General features: G+C 39.8%; 1 pseudogene; it reads right to left on the reverse strand.

Annotated features, from left to right (window-relative positions):
* LOC136835352 (TBC1 domain family member 16-like) overlaps positions 1–18,863 on the reverse strand; it is a 96,207-nt pseudogene that overhangs the window by 24,445 nt on the left and 52,899 nt on the right.

Below are 18,863 nucleotides of genomic sequence, written 5' to 3' on the forward strand. Positions count from 1 at the left end.
AGAATCTGTTGTAAAGGAATCAACTGCGACTTCTGAACATTGATAATCAATCCCAGCTCCTGGGCTAGAAGAGTCTTTTGAAGGTCCTCTGGACATTTCTCTTCTGACTGGGCCCGAATTAGCCAATCATCCAAGTAGAGATCTTGATTCCCATCAGATGGAGCCATTTTGCTAAGGGAGCGAGCACTCTGGTGAACACTTGAGGCGCCGTCAATAACTCGAAACAGAGCGCGGAACTGGAACATTTTGTTCCCAAACACAAACCACAGAAACTTCCTCGATTTCTGATGTAATGGGACGTGGAAGTACGCATCCTGCATGTCTATAGATGTCATCCAGTCTCCCTGGCGAATGGATGACATGACAGTTCGATTTGTCTCCATCTTGAACTTTGTCTTCTGAACGAAGACATTCAGTGCGCTGACGTCCAGGACAGGCCTCCAACCCCCTGAAGCTTTGGGCACCACAAAGAGACGATTGTAGAACCCTGGGGAGCCAACATTCTCTACTAATTCTATCGGCCCCCTTCTTGAGAAGGGACAACACTCCTTCTGAGGGGACAAAGACTTCTTCGAGCCTTTGGAGTACGATGACAGTGTTATTGGAGAGTGCTTAAAGGTGGTTTTTCTTTGAAGGGGATAGAATAGCCTTCCCTCAGAACGTTGACAATCCAGGTCTCTGCCCCCCATCTCTCCCCAGAAGAGAAGGAGCCTGGCTCCTACAGAAGTTCGGAGGATGAAATTCTCACTTGCAAGAGGTAGAACAGGATGAGGATCTCTTAATGGCTCTGGAGATGAATCTGTTGGACGAATGGGATCTAGAAAGGGATCTTTGTCTGCTGCCACAAAAGGGCTGAGTCTGCAGAGGGGAGATTGTCCTGGAGGTATGAGAGGGCACCTCCTTATGCCTAGAGGATTGGGCAAGAAGATCTTGCATATTCTTCTTCTGAAGATCTGAAGAAATCTCCAAAACTGTAGCCTAGAGGTGTAGGAACACTGCAGTTCTCTCTTCTATAATACTCCCACTGTGTAAAGGGAAGCTAATTCCTGGGAACCGTCCCTGATTCCTTTATCGATACACGAGAGGACACCCAGCAAGTTGGAGGCACTATCCTCATGAATAATTTAGTAGGGCGGTCATTAATCTCAGGAGCAAGAGAGTCCAATTGAGAAAACTCAACACTTCGAATACCTTCAACAAGTTTTTAAGACGGTGTGAGAGCTCCGTTGAACTGAACATGATCTTCGCTGAAGCAAAGGCAGATCTATGAGAGGAATCGATCAACCTGGAGAAGTTCCCCTGGGAGGAGGCAGAAACTCCCAGAGAAAAGCTTCCCCTGTGGCATAAGAGAGCTGTCTCCTCTTGAACAATCAAGAAGGGAAGCTGAAAATGGCTCTACCTTGTTCCCTCTTCTCCGCTAGCCATCCCTCAATAACACTGAAGGCTTTCTTGGCAGAAAAAGAAAGCACTAACTTAAGTAGTCTTGAAGACTCAGAAGACTGTGACTCCACAAGAAAAATCGACACAGGTGAAGAAGGAGCTGCAGGCAAAAAGCAATTTGGGAAAGTAGCAAGAAGATACCTTAGCAGTGATGCATAAGCTGAAGGACAAGTGTCTTGAGCAATAACTTCAGGAGACAAAGCCAAGTCTGTAGGTTGGAGGTTGACGGAGCCTTCTTCAACAGGCTCAAAATACTGTCAAGCTTGCTCTGAATCGGGTTTACCAAGGAGGCCGCTTGCTTGCTAGAAGAGGGTAAAGCCTGAGGCATGGAAGTTCGAGACACAGCAGAATGCCCAACTGTTCGGGAAACAATAACAGCCGAAGGAGTCAAAGTGTCGGCGGCATAAGCACAGCGATGCTCTAGCGCCAATGGAAGATCGGGCGCCAAAGGAAGTTCAAGCGCCACTGGGCGCCATCTTAGTTGGCGATCCATGAATCAAAGAGTAGATGGGCGAAGATGGGCGCTCTGTGATGCTCTAGAGAAGACGGGCACTCTGACACAGCAGCACGAGAAGGAGCCAACAAGTGCTGAGATGATTTCGGGCGTTTGGAAGAAACTGGGCATTCAGCATTCAAGGGAGCTTCCAACACTGCAGGGCACTCGAGAGCCAGAGGAGTCTCGGGTGCAAGAGGTCACTCAGAAGGAGGCCTTAGACGAAGAGTGCTTACGAGAAGCAGGATATTTGGAAGCCGCTCTCTGACTCTCTACCAAGGGAGGAACAGAAGGAAAATGTTCCGGACTGTCCCAGTGACTGCAAGATGGGAAAGGACTGCAAACAGGTTCCTTGAATTTCTTACTCAGTACTACAGGAGAATGAGACACATCACCCAAACGCCTTTTCAAAGGGCGTGATTCATCCATAAAATGCCATTGGCATCTGGGAGAAGAATCATCTGAGCTAGATGAAAGACGATGCACGTCCAGGGATACACCTTTCCAGTGGCATTTGGCTGCAACCTTGGATTCGACAACAGGTTCAATTGAGGGGGCGACTACTCGTGGGCAGACATCACCGACCTTAGGCTACCAGTTTGACTCCTCCCAGATTTAGGGGAGTATGAAATTGACATTTGCCTAGGAGAATCAGTGGGAGGGGCAGCCACCTCCTCCACCAACACATAATAGACACTAAAAAGCAATTGGGCGCTCCACCAGCACTGCACTAGCACTAGGAGCAACAGGGTGCTCCGAATCACTCTCATTGTCCATCAGGACCTTAACCGAAGAGGCTAATTGTGCAATAGATTCAACAATCAATTCGAACCTTTTACTAGTTTTATATTCAAGGCTGGCAATGTTGCTGGGTTCAGAAGCAAGAGAGCTGGGTAAAGGAGCGGGTTGCATAGCAGGAGAACTGGGTGCGGGACCAACAGAAATAACAAGAACGTCAATCTCAGTGTTAGCATTATCAATATTATGATCAACAGGAGATCCCTGACTAGCTAAAGACTTACTAATTCATCTGGCTGTCACTTTTCTCTTTTTATCTCTAGCTAGTTTGTTTAAATGAGATCTTAAAGTCTTCCACTTCTTACTGCCCCAGTCTACACATTCATTACATCATAATTCTAAACAAATTTGTCCCCATACAATCTGTGCAGACAGAGTGCGAATCATAAGATTCCTCAGTCAAACGCATATTGCAACCTTTGCTACAATACCTAAAGTTAGTCAAACTTGAGTCTGACATTTGGAAAAACAAGTCAACTAAAGTCACAATTGGTAAATAAGGAAAGTCATTATAAAGAGAATCATACTAACGCCCGAAAGGTTATCAAAGCAGGAATACTTCACCAAATACAGAGAGAAATCAAAAGGAAAGAAGAATTCCAAAATCACAGCTGCTACTAAAAGCTGGTGTACAGCCATTTGCCGGCAGAAACAAACTGAATACTTTTGCTAGTTGTTCCTCTCTTACCCCGAAAGTGGGTGGGGTTAGTCACCTAGCCAAACAAAATAGTGCGACCCGCGAATTTCAAAATTTTTAGCTGCCAGTTACTAGAAACCATAGCAATGTAATTACTTGGTACATTACTTTTTATTTTCATATAAGTAACTTACCAAGAACAAGACTAAATAGACTTATCAAGAACAAGACTAAATAGACTTATCAAGAACAAGACTAAATACACTAAATACAGGCAAAAAGGTAAATGAACCCATACACAAGATAACAATGTCCAATAAACACTGGTCAACATGGCAGAACTGACCATGCAAGGCAAAGTACACTCTAGGCTAGCTACCAAATTCTGACCAAAGGAAAGACAGTCATGATGATTTTGATGATCCAAGATAAGAATAAAGAAAATGTAATGATATGGCAACCTCTTGATAATCTATCAGCCTTCCCATCACACTATTTAAAGAAACAAGATCAGCAGCAAATTGAAAGAAACCATGACAGTAGGATGTAATCCAAAGCCCTGTAATGGTAAACAAGATATAAAAGTGGTTCTCCCAACTAATCTTTCCCAAAGAAGATACAACAACAAAAGCCAGCATGAGATTTACAAAAGACTGATTGATTCACAGACTGACTGGGTAAGTTGTCCAAGACTTTCATTTCAATGACCAAACCTCTCTACTCTAAAAGTAACTATTTGTTAAAGCAAATACAGTAAATAATAAAAAGCTAATAAAATAAAAATTCAATAAATCTGTAACTTGTAATTCTTATTAAAAGGTCTGGATCTAACGACTTTCCCTTCAGAACTTACCTAGTACCTGTAAAGGTAGGCACTGAGTTACAACGGGTTAGGTTCTTGCAAGCATGCCGTAAAGCCAAATTGTGACATAAATCAGTTTGCAATTCAGTATACTGTACAGGTATACATGGACTACCCCATAACCTAACTCCTTTTACCTACAGTCTATCATAATTTTATTACCATGAATATATTTTCATACAGTAACTTTATCATTCTTTACAATACTAATGCATTTTCTTCATTTGTTTTAAGACTAAGACTTTTTTGTTCCCTTACTATGAATTACACTTACCGAGCATTGCGTCATTGTGCTGTAGACTAGACTCTTGGTATATTGCTTTTAAAAATTTATTAAAAAGGCATTGTTAATCATCTACTTTACTGTGATCATCAATTTCCCATTTTGCCTTGTGGTATCAAGGAAACCTTGCGTATATAACTTACCCTGTGTTTACATCTACAGTACATGTGACATTTCATCAATTATGACACACTACGGGATGGCCCACTATTTAGCTCTTTTTTTTACATCATACTTATACTGCATATTTACAGTATGCTGAAGAATATTTTATCACTGCTGGTATATTTCTTTTTGCTAATTAATTTTCCAATTCATCTCAGTGTTTTGTAACTTGCCTTATGTCTACATCCACATATCATATGCCAGTGGTAACTGATCCTAAAATAAAACCAGTTTAACCTTATTTCAGCTTACTCTGATGAATCGCACACCAAAGTAATTCAGTACAGTATTGGAAAGAACTTTACCATTATTGGAAAGTACTTTACCATTAACTGAAGGTAATAAGGCTTACAGAGTTTTTAATCTGGTCTTCTATCAGCACCATTAATAACTGTTCCATTTCATGGATTGGACATTGCATTTGCTTTACTATTACAGTCGAGTTCATTGAGTAAAACAGCTTCATGTTTGCCAATCCTTAAGAATTGTCGACACTCTTGAATTTGGAAGTTCTAGCTCACGTGATACTTTGCTTATTCTTTTCCTCCTTCATAAAGATTTATTACATTCGGTTTTAATTCCAAGCTGATCACCTTTCTTGCCTTTATGGCTGGCTGAATTGTTGATGATGAAAGTATCCCTTCTGTCAACATACTACAGCTTAATAAAAACTTGTGTTCTTTCTGTCAACATACTGCAACTTAATAAAAACTTTTAAAACAGTAAATCAAGTAGTGCAAATGAAATGACAGCTATTGTTCTTCTACAGGACTGATACTAGCATGAGATAGAGTGCTGAGAGAGAAAATGCATGTTAGGCAGGCCACAAAAAACTATCAGACATGTTTAATCATACACTTGCTACAGACTGCAGCTGGTGTACAATTAAATGTCATATGCATCAGGGAACTTTGGCATAAACATTTATGACGGACGAATATCAAACTCTTTTCCGGTCCTTCCAACTTAACCATACATTCATAAATTATTTAACTGTATGATCATATGCCATGCTGGATATACATGTCTGATAGTGTGTGGCCTGCTTTACATGCATTGCTGGGGCTGTTATTCATAAACGGTGTCTGCTGCATGATGTTTTGCAAATTTTTATATTTTTTATCATCATTTTTGTTCGTTTTGCCACTGTTGTAAACATGGGTTTTTGTAAGTTGCACCTGTCATAAGACAATGCATATCTTTATTACAAATCAAAATATTCTAGGAAATCAATTACAAAAAATATAAACTAACAAAATAACTCACCCCATAACTGGATTATGTACAGCAAAGTTCAGAAGTATTCTCTTCATCTTTTCAAGGTTAGGATTGTCATTACCAGCAAAACAAGGATTTGAACGGTCTGTCCTCACAACATCCTTTTCAGCTGTACACTGGATATTCCGCATAAACCAGTCCTTCTCCTCTCCAACCATGTTCTCTCTCATAGAGCTGAAAACAGGAATAATTTCCTACAACAAAGAAATTAACACTAAACAAGTGCATAGCAAAAATTTTGCACAATATACAACTTCAACATATAGTACATAACATTATGCTTATATATAACAAAGCACAAATACACAATACAATATATCATATATATCACAATACAGTATCTATTATAAAACAAAAGTCCTTTGAGTAATGTATATTTAACTGTGCCTTAACAGACACACTTCAGATACAGTACTCAAACAGAACTACATATACAACAATTAAGTACTACTAAGTAGATGATCACATAACTCCCAGTTACTTGAAATCTGTTCATACAGTACAGTATTTAATTTGAAATTTGCACAGATCAAATACACTATTGCAATAATCAAGATTTTCACCATTTTTCATTGTAACTACATTTGGAATTCCAGATACTCCTAAAATGATTAGCAACTTTTCCAGCTTGAATTTCTTCTTAAGGGTCAACAGAAACACTGCAGTTACCCATGAAAATGGAAATAACACAGGCAATTTGATTAAGCCAGTCAGATTATACTATAGTCTGTTCACTGAGTACTGTTTTTTCTAATAACTTTTGTCCATTTCATCTCTTCACCCAAAAGTAATCAAGCCCTCACTCATTCTTATCACTACCTAGGAATTTAAGTGGCGTCTAACTTGTCTTGCACAGATTTCACATTTAGAAGTACCATATGATCTTCTAATTTCAATGTTGTCCATTCCTTAATACATCCAAATAGCTAACGCCAATGTAACTCAGCTGTCCTTGTTTGATGTTCCTCCTGCTTTTGGAGGGCTTCATTTTATTTTCTGCAGGACTATTAGACATATTTTATCAACAAACCTGCCCTGTCTCTTCTACATATCATTAACAACCCTGCCCTCTCTCTTCACTAGATTATTTTTATTATTAAGTAGTTAAACTTAACTTAAAATATTCAACAGAATAATTGGTTTTCAAAAGTAAATATTCATAATTTTTAAAGTACTGTAATTTGTATTTTCCTAGGTACAAAAACCACAGCTTTCCACCTAAGAGTATTCCTCAGTACGAGATGAAACTTGAGAACAAGTTAGTTAAGAACAAGTTAGTTAACTAGTGATATGGGAGGTGAGTGGGGAATCAACCACTCACTTGCCACTGGCAAGCAGCACTGCTCACATTTCCAAAAAGTTGATGTGCATAAGAAGTTTGTCTTCTCTTCACACACCTGAGACATACAGGTCACTCTACACCTTTCTTTTAATGGATTCCAGAACAGAAGCATCTCTGGATGAGGAATTTGAGTTTAAGGTTCTCCTTACCTTCCCATTCAAGGCCATAAACTCGGGGGCACTCACGGCTGACCCATTTCATTTCAGTTGCCACTGCAGCAGACACAGGTAGAGTTGCCATGTGGGACAAGCTTCTCCAGGGATGACAGGTGACCAAGGATTGAATGCCAAAACTTTGCATATGGGGATTGGGTAATGTGGGCTATTCATCCAGTACACATGAGTCAAATATCTGTGACCAACTTGAAGGAGATATAAAATTATTTAAGTGTGGCATTCTTTTTGGTTAATCTGCTTGGTATTTTAATTACTACATAAAGTCTGCCATTTATTAAAAATTATAGGTTTCAGAGGAATTCAAATAATCATTTTGCCAAAATGGTTGGTTTGATCTGATCATTACATGTTTCAATAGTCAATGAATATACCGTATATACTCGTGTATCATGCGACTTTTGAAGACCTAATTTTGAAGCTACTTTTAAGGGGGTCACATCATACACGAGATATAAAATTAGCGTATGTAATATTCACATACTGTATTAGTATCGTAATATGAAATACAAACATAACACGTATGCATCTTTTCCATGGATCTTTTAAAAAGTTATGCTTTACTTCACTGTATCCAATAATAATGCATGTACAGTATTCTCATTACTATTGTATTATAAAATACAAACACAGCAATCATGCACCATTTGCATTGTTTAGGTTTTTTTGAACGTGGACAACGATACCATTTGGAAATTTTTGTTTAGGCACCAATTTCCGTTTAAAGATAACCATGGGGGAAAGTTTCGTCCCATCTGCCATACACTTAAAACAACAATAAAATGTGTTCTTTCATGCCACAGTAGTTTTGATTAAAATATTTTCTCTGCAATTTTATTTACGATCGAGTTTGATGGCATATCGAAGTTTAGAGTTTCATCCATGTTGCCAATGCACGATAATTTATGGTCATTAGCAGTTTGAACATTGTTTTTCTCAGCTTCAGCTACAATTTGTAGCTTGAATTTATTCTACCTAATGTCATTTGTAACATAACTACCTGGACAGTCAAAAATGAAATTAAATCTGGGAAGATACAGGCAGTCCTCGGTTATCGGCGGGTTCTGTTCTGAGGTGTGATGATAACCAAAAATCGCGGCTAACCGAAAATCGGTGATTTTTGCGCTTTTTCGGGGCTTATCGGCACCAAATAGCGCCAATTTTCTGTTACCAGCACCTCTGTTAGGTATTTATTGGTGCCAATACCCAATTATCGGCACTGATAAGCAAAAATCAGCAATTTTCAGTGCCAAAATTGCAGATTTCCTTCGCTAGACAAGCGCCATAAAACCGGATCGCCGTTAACCGAGCCCGCCATTAACCGGGGACTGCCTGTATTAACTACTTTGCTGAGTTTGAATCTTCATCTAACCCTGCCAGTGCATAACCACAAGTTTCACAGTTACATGGAAAGTTTTCTAGGTATCCAACAAAAACCAAAGTACTTCAATATATTGCTGTATGTTTAAGCTAAAATAAATCCTACCTGCACAGATCTGAAATATGGTAGCAAAGGAGTACTTTTCTTACCATTTCTCCAGGTAATAAAAATTTTTAAAAAGTACCAAAAGGTTGACTCACTTGATTTTCTGATAGAGTTGATGTTTCTCTTCCATAATGGCTTGTCTTTCCACAAAAGTTGTCCTGTAGTCATAATAATGAAGTAAAAATGGCCAAACATTAGCCCTTAATTGAGGTTCAACACCACCAAAGAAAATTGCTCTGCAGCTTCAAATCATCCTCTATCAAGCCTTCCTGTTAACAAAAATGACAATTATTATGATTTTCTGGAAATAATAAAAGAATAAACATTGTTATTTCTTGCTACTCAAGTATGAAATTATACAAATTGAACATTTAAATATTTTACTAAAGTATGTATTTGTATATGAAGGTGACAGCATAGGAAACAGCAAGCTACATTTACAAAGTATCTAGACCATCTTCACCATAAGCTGCATGTGTAACGTAAATTCAACTACAGTCGACCCTCATTAAGACAGACTAATAGAGGGGCCAGGGTGTCCGTTTTAGCTGACAGTCCGGTTTAACTGGCAATATCTATATATATACCCATAAATACCTATAAATATACTGTATTTCATTATTTTTATAAAGAGTATGCATAATAAACCAATGTAGAAACGTTTGAATTACAGCTCATGGTAAAAGATCAAAAATGAAAAATAAAACACGATAAAAATGATAGAATTCAGCTGCATATGTAGATGCCTAGGCCGAGACATAAACACATAACTGTTAAGTAAAATGAAGTGGAGTCTCCAAAATGAAGAGTAAGATTTTTCTTTTTTTCATGTTTTTATTTTCGTTATTTATTCATTATAGTTTATTATTATCTATATTAATATACTGTTAAATAAATGTGAGATGATTTAGATCATCAGTAATAAAATAGTGGGCCAATTAAGACCATAAGTTCACTAACACATTTTGTTCTTTACAAAAACATTCCGTAAAATGCAAAAATATACATGATCAAAATTATTATAATTCAACTTGTGAATTTTAACAATAAGTAAGACTATAAAATACATTTCATCATATCAATCTTGGAGAGGGTTGTTTTTATTGTTACCAATGTCGTCATCAGTTTGCAGTCGTGAATTTGAGGACATCCCGGAATTGGATTCACAAATGATGACACATCACCACTGCTGTGGGATTTTCATACGACTATATTAAAGTTAAAATTATTATTGAATTTATGTTTTCATGAAGAAATTATTATATCAAGCAAATTATTGAGTAATTTTTGCCATCAGCAGTCAAATAATCAAGATCACGGCAACGTTCAAACTTAGTGCCATCATGACAAGTCTATAAATAGAACAGAAGTAGAGGGTCATTGGCTAGCAGATCTTTGTGGCAATCAGCCAGCCAATCTGGTTTTAGCTGTATTCTGTCTGAGAAAGAACTTTTGCTCAGAGAAGTTGATGATGACATAAGTGCGTGTGTTTTGAATACAAAACGTAGTTTTTGATAGTATGTATTTTACTGGTTACATGAAGAATAGAATGAATTCCTTCTTATTACTTTGAGTGCAAAACTGCTGGTTCAGAGATTCTTCAGCAACAAATATATATATATATATATATATTTTTTTTTTGCTTCAGAAGATATTTACTAAAGCTGCATTGACATACCTTTAAAACAAAATTCTTCTTTTTAATCTCTCGAGGGTAGAAGTATGCGTTTATTGACGATGCGAGCTGCTTATAAAGCGGAATGTGGACGTCTGCGTACTTTCACAGAGACCGCGGGTACAAAGATTTACAGGTGACCTGAGGTCAAACTAATTCCTTACAAAAACAGGACAGGGTCATACAGAAAACACAGTGATCAATAATGTCTGACACATAACATAATTTGTTACTTGTACATAAAGCATGATTGTTTAGAAGGACAATAAATATACAATTTACAATTATGGTGATAAATATATATTCTGATTGACCCTAGGTCGATGTGAAGGCACCGCAGAAAACAGGATGTTCTCTATAGAGAACACGTTGAGTGGGGACTTTACAAACACAAGTAGATATTGTTCAGTAACTCAGCCTTTGTCTTTGTAAAGCTTACTTTTGTTACGGTTTTTTCTTTCCTAAAAAACATACAAAGCATTGTACTGTAGCTACCAGTCAGGCAGCAGATAAGTAAAACTGTTAATGCTCAGAGACTGGCTACGATACTTCCTACCGATCCAGACAACAGCATTTCTTAATGACGGTATGTACCGTGCGCAAGTTAAATTGGTTACAAGTTAAAAGCATTTCAGTTCAGTACAGTATAAATACAGAACAGTATATATAAAATATAAACATAAATGAAAAGCTTTTTATTTACCCTTGGTAAATAAAAAGGAAAACGGTACACGACGAGCGGAGGAACAATAACTATCTTAAATCGTGGTCGAACATTACGTATTTTAAATTGGTTGACCCTCTTCAGTGTCCGTCTTATCCAGGTTAATGAGGTCCGACTTAATGAGGGTCGACTGTACTGTCTATACAAACTGGTATACAAATAAATACTAACTTCACTGAAGTATGTGATCCAGGAATCGGCATCTACACATTCATGTCGCCCTTCTTCTGGATGAAGCTCAGACTCACTCACATGTGGCCTGCAAATAATGTGCAAATAAATACCAACAAAGCCAAACTCAGCAAAAAACATAAGGAATGATTAAAGAAATTTTCAGAATTTTAAAAAACTAATGTTTTCAGTACAAATCCATGACTTACATAAACCACACTCATGGTTCTCACAAATCCTAAACACTCATTTTTGCATAAAAACAATCCCCTGCAGTTGGACAACTGTGAAGTGCAAGCACCTCCATGAATGCTGGATTCCAAGCAAGTAAGAAATTTATTTCTCATATAGTCCAGGCTATAGCTGTAAGCAATCAGCTAGGCTGGGTGACAGGATGTTTGATATATATAATGGGTGTAATGAAAATACATTACAAGATCTGGTCATGTGTATTGCCTTCCTCCCCAACTCACTCGATTACAAATATCTGACATCTGAATGTGACTATTCAATACGTAAGTACCAAAATCTTTCCTAAAGAACAGAGAGGAGAGAGGTTAAGATGTGCAGTTCTGCAAAACATTACTTTATTTCATCCTTTAAACTAAGTTATTTGAGCCAAAGCATAGAGGTATCTCTTGACAACCTTTACAGACACAGTTGGGACTCCTTACAAAGTTTTTTATTATTGTAAACATAGGCATATCATTCTGCTTGGTTTTTGTAAAGGTGAAGGGCATTGAGGTCACTTGCCTCCAGCCTAAGGTAGAGACACTTATGGTGAGCACTCAGTTCATCAGCCTGTTTCAAAGGCCCCAGCCAAAGACTGTCTCATTACTGCATCAATGACCTGAAGAGAAGCATAAACCTATAAATAGAGTACCTTTTAGTAGTTTAGAGATACTGGTTAGATTAAAACTTCTAAATCTCAACAATATGGCCAAGACCTTTGCAACCTTGAAATTTCAGCATAATCACGACTGGTAGATTTTTACTTCTCCAGATAGACAGGAACCTCCAAATAAGAAGAAACAAAACTTCCTAGTTCCCTTGGAATTGACAGAGCCTAAGGTTGATGTAAGAGGCTCCTGCTATGTGTGATTATCCCTGGGAATGTCTCCCCTAGAGCTACAGAAGTCTGTACAGCAATCTTTGCTCAGTCATTGCAAATGTAGCCAGAGACATCTAGGAGGTTCCTGGAGTTCCAGATCTAACCAATACTGCATGGGTCAGCACAAAGTAGGAAAAAATGTGAGATCCTAGGATATGCAATCCAAGTAAAGTGGAATCTATCTTCTAGGATGCTGGATGTGAGTTCATAAATATGATGGGGTTTTGTGGTGTCTACACAAGTTTCCAATAGCCTCCCTGAGTCCATCATGTGGGGAAAAAGTAACCCCACTCCATCCTGTTGACAACTGACCTCTAGAACTTCCAGCTCACTGGCCTATTCCTAACTGCCAAATTTTACTGGTAGGTGCAGAGTTCTGCCCTTAACCCCTTAAAGGGCCTATTTTTAACAATGTGTCAAAAAAGATTCCAATTATTTTATTTAATTAATTGAAAATATAATTTGTTTAGACACTCTACTTCTTAATTTCAACATAAAATTATGATTATTTTATGTAATATAGTGATTTTTAGAAACTCAATTTGAAACCTTTTTATGGTCATTAACGAGTTATCTCGTACAAATTATACTTGTTTTGGTCTATCACGAGATATCTCGTATGCTTAGTTTTAATAATTTTGAAAACTGGCCTTTCAAGGTCAGTAAATGATTCTTCAGTATCAGTGTCATCATGATAACTTGCTATAACTGGGCTAAAATAATAAATAAATAAAGTCAAGAGACTAACAAATTACACGACATCAACGTAATAAATCATTAATATAAGCAGTCTACAATGACAAATAAAACAACCAAACTTGCCTAAAAAGTAAAAAAGAAGAAACAAAACAAACAGATTCTCAAAGTCACCACTGGAGAGCTAATAATAGTGCGTACTCAGCGTAAATAAAAAAAAATTATACTTGATGTATCACTAAATGGTCAAGAGACTAACAACAGACACGACATCAACGCAATAAATCAATAATATAACATATGAAGTGTCTAAGATGTCAAATAAAACAACCAAACTTAATTGCAAACTGGCGAAAAGAAGCAAAAAAACAAACAAACAAACAACCAGGATGGCCAAGGAAGTGCTACTAATGATGTGTAGTCGGTGCGAATAAAACAAAAAAGTCATTCTCGATAACTCATGACTTCCAGCAGCAAGTACCACTGCCAAATGTATGATATACCACGAAATATCTTGAGGAAGCCTTAAAACAACACTGTGGATCACGAGACATCTTGTATTAGTCCTATATTAGCATTTAACTTTTTTTATGAGATATCTCGTGGTAAGTCCAAAATTTTTAGAACACTGATCACAAGATATCTCGGGTTAGTCTGGTAAGGGGTTAATGCCGTCCATCCCACTGAAGTGCAAGGACTTGGCCAGACATGGTAGCCTTAACCCTTAATGGACAGGAATCCTCATATTAGTATCTATAACAGGTTTTGGGTGATGGATGGGAATCCTCATATGAGTATTAATATTACGTGCCATACTGTGTGAATGAATTTAGCAGGAAAGAGTTCATAGCACTTCAATGGTCCATAAATGACTTATGGCAACTTATTACCTTGGCACAGGAGAGATATCGCTCAGTATGCCTTGAGATTTCAGATGATGATGTACTGCCTCTTTGCAGCTCCAGGACATCTTTTTATTTATTTGCTCATAAATATACCCAGGGATTGCTGTTGGTTTTAGTTCTTATCTTTTATGATAGTATGTCAGCTATACAGTAATTGTAATTTTGCAAAGAAAAGTACAAAGAAATACTAGAAAAAACATGTATACCTCACAAAAAGTTACTGCATCTCCCCATCTCAGTAAATCTCGTAAATATTTTACAACAAATATACTCAGAATTTGTGTGAGATGTAATTAAAATTTTACAAAATAAAATAAAATAAATTATTAGAAAAAACATGCATAATTTGGTAAAATTAAGGGATTTTGACAAAGGAAAAATCTATTTCTGAGGGAGGCCCCGTGTCACCCGGTGAAATTCCATACTAACACGAATTTCTAGGTATAAATATTGCTAAATATACCAGAGAAAAAAGCTTTCAGGAATGCTGGAGTTACTACCCCCAGATTGAGCGTCTTCTATATTGAAGACGTCGGTATTACCAAGGGTGAGTGAAAGAATCACAACCATAGAGCCACACTCGATAGACATCCCCATGTCAAAACCCCGGGAAGAGCGGAGAGCCGTGCCAGCTCCCACACTCACCCGCCATGCCGCGACTCCAGCGCCATCTGAACTCATTCCAGACTAGCACCACCCCCAGGCTTGGCATGAGCAAGTAGGGGTAAACCAGCTCCTGGGAGGGTCACCGGGTGACACGGGCCTCCCTCAGAAATAGATTTTTCCTTTGTCAAAATCCCTTTTCTGAGCTCGGCCCCGTGTCACCCGGTGAAATAGTGACAGAGAATCATGCCAAGACTGCAAAGCTACAAAAGAAAACAAAAGGTGATTTGAACAAAAACACACGCTATGAAAAAATAGATTTAAATATGATATCTCTCCAACAACAGGTAAGTACTGGAACTTAAATTTAAGAGTAATGTACAAAAATAGATATACAATGTAAATACGGGTGGAATAAGACACACCCAACAATATAATGGCACAATCAGGTAAATATAAACTTAAATCTAAGAACAATGAGAGATATACAATATCAAGAGGTGAGGTACATGGAGCAAAATAAAAACAGCTCCAGTACCTCTAGGATAATCTAAATTCACAGCACATCAAAATACAATCACCAAGACAAACAATAACAAAGGCAATACTAGCATCAATTATGAGGAGCAAGGCAGTGAGGCATGATTGATCCAGAAGAGCAGGCAGAGAAATAAATGAGGCAGGCGGGCGGGGGGGGAAAGGAAAGGGATTAATGATAATTAAGGTGGGGGAATGACACTCCCCACAGCCACTGTAGAAAATTTCAGGGCTTCGAGTGATTTTAATTAGTGGCGTTTAAACACTAGAGGTGATTTCCATCCCGTATACTTGGTAAGTTCAGCAAAATCCATATTATGAAAATAATTGGTAGAGGTAGCTACCGCACGGATATCATGAACCTTAGGGACTGAATCCAGGTTGGCTTGTTTAATAAAATACAGAATTTGCTGTCTTATAGCATTCAACGAAAGAGTTCCACCTTTTTCCCTGATAAAAAGAGGACCCAACTTACACTGTGGAGTTCTTTGTAGGTAAGACTTTAAGGAATAGACTGGACATAAGGACTGGTCCTGTGGAAAAGGCACCACCTTCCAGGGGGAGCACCTGTCCTGAGGGTCTTCATTTTTAGCTAGGAACCTATGATCAGGGGAAAGGAGGACTTCTCCGGACGGGAGGAAATCAATGTGATCATCACCTCTAGCGAGAGCCGATAGCTCTGAAATTCTGGCACCTGAAGCCAAGCTAATCAGAAACAAGGTCTTTCTTAACAGATCCAGATAAGAGCACTGTGAGTTATCAATATCAGAGGCTAATTTTAGAACATCATTGAGGAACCAGGTAACAGAATGTGGGCGGGTTACCGGCCTCAAACGAGCGCATGCTCTAGGGATGGATGAAAAGTATGAATCTGTAAGGTCAATTTTAAAACCATACAAAAATACCTTCTTTAAGGCTGATTTAGCTGTAGTAATAGTGGCCGGAGCAAGGACTTTTTCAAACAATGATCTAAAGAAAGTAACCGCTAGGTTAGTAGTCATAGTTTGAGCTTCAGATGCCTTCAAAAAGGATGCTAATTTTTTGACTGCTGAATCATATTGCCTGAGAGTAGAATCTCTCTTATCAGATTCTAGAAACAGAGTGTTAACGGGGTCAATGTTTGCTCCCTTTTCACAGCAAACTTTATAAAGTCCATAAAACCAGGGCATTCTGAATTTTTAAGGAAGCTAACACAGTCTTGGTTTGTACTACTTGGGTCAGTCTGGGTTTGGGTATCTGATGACACAGCAACTTGAGCTCCTGAAGCAGAGGGAACCAGTTGCTCTTCGGCCAATAGGGAGCTACCAGAGATAGTTGGCACTTGAATGACCTGAGTTTGTGCAGTACCTTCAACAACATGTTTATTGGGGGAAACAAGTAGATCCTCTCCCAATTGTTCCAGTCTATGGTCATCGCGTCCGTGGCATAGGCCTGGGGGTCCAGGTTGGGAGCCACATAACAGGGAAGCTTGTGATTGCTCTCCGTAGCGAACAGATCCACTTGGAGTCCCGGAACCTGGCGGCAAATCCAATTGAATGATTCCCCGTCCAGAGACCACTCCGTCTCCAACGGAGTAGTCCTGGACAGGGAATCCGCCACCACGTTCCCGCACCCCGCTAGGTGGGTGGCTGACAGATGCCAGCCGTGCTTGTTCGCCAAGGAGAAGATAGCTACCATCACCTGGTTTACTGCGACCTGATTTGGAGCCGCCCTGTTGATGCAATGAACCACCACGGCACTGTCCAACACCAGCCTGATGTGAATCTGGCCGGCGGGGTGAAGTTTCTTTAGAGTTAGAAACACTGCCATAGCTTCCAAGGTGTTTATATGGAACTGTTGAAACATTGTAGACCATGTCCCTTGTACTTTTTGTTTTGGTGAGTACCCTCCCCAGCCGCTTAATGAAGCGTCTGTGTGAATTACCAGAGCTGGAGGGGGAAATTGAAGTGGGACTGACTTCGACAGGCCTTTGACTGTGGACCATGGTCGTAGCCTTGTCTTCAAGATTCGCGGGATTAAAGAGACCCTGTCTCTGAGCCTGACATTGGCTCGTCTCCGCCACACTCTGTTTATGTCTTTTAATTTCGCTTTTAAGAGCAGGTCTGTCACTGAAGCGAACTGAAGAGAGCCGAGAATTCTCTCTTGAGACCGGCGGGATGCTGCTTTGTCCTTCAAACATTTTCTGGTAGCGGCGGCTATCTCCTTCCGCTTGGACGGCGGGAGGGATAGCCTGTACGAGGACAGGTCCCACTGGAGACCCAGCCACTGAAACCGGGACTCCGGAGTCAGGCGGGACTTCTCCCTGTTCAACTGAAAGCCTAACGACTCCAGGAACTTGATCACTATGGCTGTAGCCTTCCGGCACTCCTGTACTGTTGGAGCCCAGATTATCCAATCGTCCAGGTATGCTGCCAGGGAGATCCCCCGGGACAGTAGCTGCTGAATGACTGTTTCTGCCAGCTTTGTAAATATCCTGGGGGCTATATTGAGTCCGAAAGGCATGACCTTGAAGGAGTAGGCTTGTTTCCCGAGTCTGAAACCCAGGAAGGGAGAGAAGTTCCGCGCAACCGGGACGTGATAGTAAGCATCTGAAAGATCAATAGAGGTGGTGACGGCTCCACGCGGCAGTAGAGTCCGTACTTGAGCCACCGTAAGCATGCGAAACTTGTCGCATTTTATGTAGAGATTTAGACGCGAGAGATCTAGAATCACTCTTTGCTGACCGGAATCTTTCTTTGGGACAGTGAACAGCCTGCCTTGAAATTTGAGGTGCCTTACTTTCTTTATTGGTCTCTTGCTGAGAAGCTCTGTCACAAAGTCCTTTGGAGGGGGGTTGGTAAAATCTGGTCAGGGGAGGGGGATCCTTGACCCAGCTCCAACCCAGACCTTTGGACACAATGCTGTGTGCCCAAGGACAAGGACCACTGGTCTCTGAACCAGTAAAGGCGACCACCTGACTGGTCTCAGTGGGAGGAAGCAGGTTTGTTTCCTCTACCATGCCAGGTTTTCCCCGAGAGGCAGATCCAGCCTTACCTCTGTATAGGGTGCGACCTCTACACCCCCTTGCGCTCCTATTAAGGCCGTGAAAGACCCCACGGTCCTCATAGGTAGGGTTGTACGCTGATGAGGAGACGTACGAGGGTGCAGCAAGGGATTGGGCTGGTTGAACCAGCACGTATTGTTGGGGTTGAGCCTTGGAGGTGGAGGGTTGGCCCACCGCCGAGACTGGGACTGCCTGAACTACCGTCTGGTGTTGAGGTCTTCTGTGCCGCCTAAAACGTTTTCCAGACTTATTCTGGGAGCTGCCAGATTCGGGGGTCTTCCGCTTGAAGGCGAAGATACCCCAACGGGAGCGTAGGCTCTGGTTGGCCCTGGTAGCCTCGCTCAGGACACTGGCAACTTCGTCTTCTGGGAAGAGATTATCCCCCCAGATAGAACTCTTCATGAACTTGTTAGGCTCATGACGAATGGTGGCATCCGCGAA

This window comes from Macrobrachium rosenbergii, chromosome 55 (assembly GCF_040412425.1).
Source record: "Macrobrachium rosenbergii isolate ZJJX-2024 chromosome 55, ASM4041242v1, whole genome shotgun sequence".
Lineage (NCBI taxonomy): Eukaryota > Metazoa > Arthropoda > Malacostraca > Decapoda > Palaemonidae > Macrobrachium > Macrobrachium rosenbergii.